Here is a 6,339-nt window from a genome sequence, read left to right as displayed (position 1 = left end):
TCCACTTGGGGAACTGGATTATGGACGGGGGATAGTGACCATATGCTCCAATTGCTTCTTATTGGTCTGTACGTTCACACTCCCCCTAAGCTGCACATATAGCACAGGTTTCAGCCAAATTTGTGGCACCTCTTTTTCCAAGGAAGAGTAGCTGGGATTAAATGCGAGTGGAGCTATCCTGTTAGATCTTTAGGCTGCGAGCAAGCTTGTCAATATACAAATCCCCAGACTTAGTGCTCTCACCTGTCTAGGAGGTTGATTCGGGGGTTGAAAGCTGCCAGGTTACTAGACAAAGCTGCCAGGTTCACAAAGTGAGCTGTCAATTCCTTGGAGTCTGTCATTGCCAGTGAGTAAGCTGCTAGGGATCGAGTAGACGCTGCCAGAGGAATCAAAATATTCAAGGTCCAGTCCGGTGGTCCAGAGCGAGCAGGGAGAGTCCTGGTGCAGTGCAAAGGTCCAAAGGCAGTCCAAAATATTTTCAGTTATTTGCAGAATATCCTGTTCTATTTCCATTGTTCCATATACGTGCTGCTGTTGCTTTTAGTACTAGAACATCAGAGGGGAGTCATTAGTACATTTATAGAGGAGAATCATTGAAGACCCATCTCGACCTTTGATCTGTGTGTAAAGAGCCCTGCAGATTTCCAGAACTGGTCAGTGTCCATGGCAAGCATGACTAGCCTGCCATATATCTATCTATACTGCACCCGCCAGTACTGCGGCCATATATGAGTCCTGACCTAGAACTGCCCCTCACTGTCTCCTTCTTTTATTCATTACTTTTATCTATTCTCATTCTTGTTCAAGTGACAGAATCCTTATCATTATTGTCTTACCAAGTATTACATATACTGGGAATGCTAACCACTGCATTGTCTTTAACCTCGTATTGGCTACGATTGGGACTACAACTCTTACCATTAGAATGACCTTTTTTAGAGTAAGAGTTTTATGCCTTACTGATTTCAATAACAAGTGACGTGTTATTACGTATCTTTTGTTCAAATTCATTAAGGGGTTTTCCATTGCGTTCATGTTACCTGTATGGGACATTTTCGGGGTGTGCGCCAGTAGGTTTATTTAACAGTTTTGCCCTCTTTAAGCCAACACCCAACCTGTGATCTGAACACAGTGACTTTTACTGTGATACTGATACACAGCCGCATTCTGCTCCAACTTAAACAGAAGATTGTTGCTAGTGTTGTCATTGTGAACCTGCCAATTCGCCAAACCTGCTACTGTTTCTTCATAAAGCGTTATTATCATATGTTGTTGTCTGTGTTCATTGTCATTGTTCAGTTAATATTTTATTGCACTGATATTGTCTATCATTTGGTGTCATTCTGTTTCACGGTTACATGGATCTCAATTACTACATCCCTATCAAAGATGGAACTTATTATACTTTGCCTATTATTTATCAGGTTAGGACCTTTAAGTTACGCCGTATTTTAATAAAGGTGAAAAGTGGCTCATCCGCTTTCCCGGTGTGAGTGTATGTGGGTCATCACCAGTCATTAGAGTCGGGAATGGGTTTCTCGTGTTAACTTCTGGTGGACCTTGCCAAGATCTACACACAAAGAGAGGACACAACTCGGGTGGAGGTCTGCATTTGAGAAGTTGAGAAAGAGATGAGATTACCCTAACTGTGAGATTTATCACCCCTCTCCTCTCAATGTGGCCTGTGGTAACCAACAGAGAATATATTGTCTTTAAAATCATCTCTCATCACCTTCCTTGTATATCATTGTACCAGCCCTCCAGTACCTGCAGGAGATATGCAGCCTAAAGGTGTGTGGATAAATCCATGTTTAATTGTGTAGCTAATACGCAAATACACCTATGCTGTACTTGGCCTAAACTTGCCAATCCCTGCCCACCTCCATGCCACCTATCAAGTAGAAGGAAAAATGTATATGCAGACGTACGTGTATGTATTGTTGGTGCACATGCGGAGATACGCCTCTTACTCAGAAACATATTCCAACTCTAAACTAGCGAACGTGTTGCGTTCTACTAGAGACCGAGACTGTCAGAGTGAGCTATTCAAGGTTTAACTGGATACAACTCAGTGAAGAAATTGAATCAATCAAGGAACTCTTTCCATATTGCATCAGTTGCATATTGTTGTCTAATTGTTAGACATTTGAGTGTGTAGCTTAAAATAATAAGAAAATGAATAACACTTGCTGTCATATATGCTGGCCTTACTATACAGACCCCAGACCTATGCTGGCTTTACTATACAGACCCCCAGATCTCTGGTGGCTTTATAATGTAGCCCCTTCATGGTGGATTAACTATTCAGACCCTAGATCGATGGGAGTTTTACAATGCAGATCCTCTAAAATCTCTTTTAGTGATCATATGCAGACCCCACATCTTTAGTGGTAACCAAAAATACTTACTTATCCCTGCTGCAGTCTCTAGCTGCACTCTGATTGGTAGTTACAGCCGGATACCTGTCACCAGTGCCATCCACCAATCAGCATGCTAGGAGGCGTCTGTTGGGTATGACAGAATCCTGTCATATCCAAGAACTCTGCAGCCACACAGTTTATTGCTGTGGCTGGTGGCCAAGAAGCAAGCAGAGAATGCTTAAAACACAGTTGGAGGCTAAGTAGCATCCTCTGCTTGTTTTTCAGCCAGATGCGGCCCTACAGAGTACAACCCCAAGCAGCCCAGCTCCAACCCTGAAACTTGTACCAGCCCAGGTGGCAGATACCACCTTGTCTCCATCGTTGGTGGGGGGAGCTGGAAAGAAAAAAATAAAAATAATTCATACTCACGTGATCGGCGCTGCGTCCCTCCTTCCTCTCTTCTCCATTCACACTGACTGCCGGGTGTGATGTCATCAAGTCCCGCCCGGCAGTCAGTGAGGAGCGCCAGACAAAACTAGAAGAAAGAAGAGAAAACAGAAAAAAGAAGAGGAGAGAAGAAAAGAAAGATGGTAAGTAAAGAAGCGGAGAGGCAAGGGGAGGGAAACAGAAAGGGACAGTGCTATAAAGAAGAGGGAGTAAAAAAAAACAACAGGGGAGAGAGGCAGAGAGTAAAAAAAAAAAAGGGTAAGAAACACTAAAAAAAAAGGGGAGAGAAACACTAAAAAAAAAAGGGGAGAGAAACACTAAAAAAAAAAGGGGAGAGAAACATTAAAAAAAAGGGGAGAGAAACACTAGAAAAAAAAGGGGAGAGAAACATCAAAAAAAAGGGGAGAGAAACACTAGAAAAAAAGGGGAGAGAAACACTAAAAAAAAAGGGGAGAGAAACACTAAAAAAAAAAGGGGAGAGAAACACTAAAAAAAGGGGAGAGAAACACTAAAAAAAAGGGGAGAGAAACACTAAAAAGAAAAGGGGAGAGAACACTAAAAAAAAAAGGGGAGAGAAGCACTAATTAATGGGCACTATTTTGTTTGTAGGGTGATGGTGGGGCAATTTAATAGTGGGGACTATTAATTTAAGATGGGGTGGTTTGGGGACTATTGAATATGGGGGTGAGTTTAGGGAGAATGAGGTCTATTTATTAAATGTGACTATGAGTTATTTAATGGCAGTAATAATGATTGCGGGAAATAGGTATTGCTGTTTGCAGGAAGGGAATAGGTTTATTTATTAAATGTGAATACTATTATTTTAATGTTGGGACTGGAGGAAGGCTTAATTATTAATCGTGGGTGCTATTGATTTAACGCCGGGGCTGGCTGTAATTTTCTAAATGTAGCCATTTTTTTCCCCCAAATAGGCCCTTCACCATTTCAGGATCCGGACAAGCCGCAACTAAAGAAAGCAGCAGCCACAGGTGGAGAAAGTGAGAAGAACAGGTAGGAGAGAGCAGCAGAGTGTGTGAAATGTTGTGATTCTAGTAGGAACAATGTCAATTTTTGGTGAGTGTTGTGCCCAATGCAAGGTGCAGGCAAAGACTGAACTCTTTGTGTACACACTGCATTCTTTGTATACTACACTGTGGTGCTAGATGTCTTAAAAGTCAGGAGTGCTGGGACATATGTGACGCTCTGGTGAATTCAGGACCTAGTGATTTTGATGTGCTAGCCACGCCCCAACGGCGCATTGCCATGCCCCCAAATTTTTGGGGCTTACTCGACTATGAGGGGGGGCTCCATGAATTTGTTGTACCCGGGCCCTGAATTCCTCTTGGCAGCCCTGATCGACAAGACAACAAGAGTGTACAATGGGCTGGAAAAACAAGCCAAATTTCTGGACATTAAGAGGTTGGTCTGAACTACTGAACCTCAGGGATTCCTATACATTTACATGTGTAGTCATTGGTTGATTGGATTTACATGAAACAATCTGACCAGTTCCCATTGGCCCACACCAAAGATACAAATGTTAGCCCCCATTAATTAGCTAAAAGAATAATTTCACATACTGCATTTGCTCCCAAAAAAGTATAAATCCTTTAATTTAGAGATGCTTAGGCTCGGTTCCTGGAGATCCGAACACACCCGAACTTAGGGGATCCGAGTATTGAGCCAAGTCAGCTCAGTACTGTCGCGCGCCTTCGAGGCAAAACGTCATTGTGACGTCATCGGATGTCGGATCTCGCGAGTTTTGAATTTCTATTTAAAGATCCAACATCACGGAGTGAAGGAGGGAGGGCGGACCCCCATTTATCTTTTCTGCCACTGCTGTGTGCCAATGTGTCCTAGATGTGCTAGGAACTGCCGTGTGTTTGTGTCATTGTTCTGTCGCTTACCATCCAGCCAGGTCGCTGCAGTCTTTGTTTGAAAGTGTATGAAAATAATATTGTGACCTGTGAGGTGGTCTAAATTGACTGCAAATGACTTGAAATTAGTGTTATAGAGGTTAATATTAATGTAGGAATAAAAAAAAAAGCAAAATTATGTGATTTTAGCATATTTTAGGATTTTTTCGAAAAAATCCAAAACCAAAACACACGAGGGTGGTTTTGCCAAAACCAAAATCAAAACCAAAATACGAAGCTAATCCAGATTCAAAACCAAAACCGAAACCAATTCACGGGGGTCAGTCAGCATCTCTGTCAATGAAATACTTTCATTGTCCAGACAGTGAACATTGGGTTAAAAAAATATCCACTATTTAAACGTCTGTGCTGGTATCTCAATGAAATATCTCTGAACACTGTCTAGAACATTATATATATCTGCATCTCAAAAGAAGTATTCTCTTGAAACATCAAACTAATAATAACATATTTAACTGCGGCCCCTAGAGCCATAAAAATATTAATATTTTACTGGGATGTTCTGTTCCACCGTATTGATCTTAATGAATGATGATGGCTCATACGAAGAAGATGTTATATCTCGATATCATATATTTTCAGATGGTGAGAGAATAAAATGTAAGTATTAAATTAAGGTGGCGACTGGATGATGAAAAAGCTTTTCATTTAAACATATGCATTTTTACAAATACTATTATCTCCGTCCTGGAAGGAATACTGTCTGCAAAATGAAAAACTAAAACCTTTTTTCCTATTAAATACCATTTACTGAAGCCTAAGCAGAGCCATGCAATTTTCTGGTTCAAATTTTATTCAGATTATACGTTATTTTCTTAACTTCAAAGTTGAAATAAAATAGAAGCTGAACAAGGACATTGGGAAGAATAGGCATTGTCTGTTTAACCGAATTGATGTTTGGTAATAAGTTAATGTTTAATTTTCTATTTAATCATAATCATAATTTCTTGCACACTGTGCACTGGCTTTTAGTTTAAAGAACAAGTCCATTTATGTCCCCGCTATCTTACCTGTCTCACATCTCCCCCCCCCCCCCCGTTACCTGAAGCTTGAAGCAGCCAATCACACTCACACCATGCAGCAAGATAAAGCCCTTAACAACTGTACTCCTTGTGAGGATCCACCATAATACCAGCTACAGAAGACAGGTGGCAGTGCACCTTCAACACTGACAACTGTACATTCTTTTTCATTTACTGCAATCAGCACTTTGCTTAAGGTCAAGTCAATTAGGACTAAGAGACCCCCTTGAATGCGACATTTATAAGGCCCTTACGCCTACCAATCTTTTAATTTCTTTTTAATTATTGTGAGATCAGAGCAGAGAGTCCCAGAATTTACCTCGCTATCAGCCAATCACATTGCGGCTAGTGCCCATAGATTGTAAGCTTGCCAGCAGGGCCTTCTTACCTCTCTGTCTGTCTGTATTACCCAGTATTGTTTTGTTAATGTTAGTTCCCAATTGTAAAGCGCTACGGAATCTGCTGGCGCTATATAAATAAATGTTGATGATGATGATGATAGTGCAGGTGATTCAGTTCACAGACATTCGTTTGTGGGGTTTTTTCCCCTGTGGATTACAAGAGGAAGATTTT

The sequence above is a fragment of the Mixophyes fleayi genome, chromosome 2, assembly GCF_038048845.1.
Source record: "Mixophyes fleayi isolate aMixFle1 chromosome 2, aMixFle1.hap1, whole genome shotgun sequence".
In the NCBI taxonomy this organism is placed as follows: domain Eukaryota; kingdom Metazoa; phylum Chordata; class Amphibia; order Anura; family Limnodynastidae; genus Mixophyes; species Mixophyes fleayi.
The sequence above is the reverse complement of the archived record's forward strand: the minus strand, read 5'-3'. Positions refer to the sequence as shown.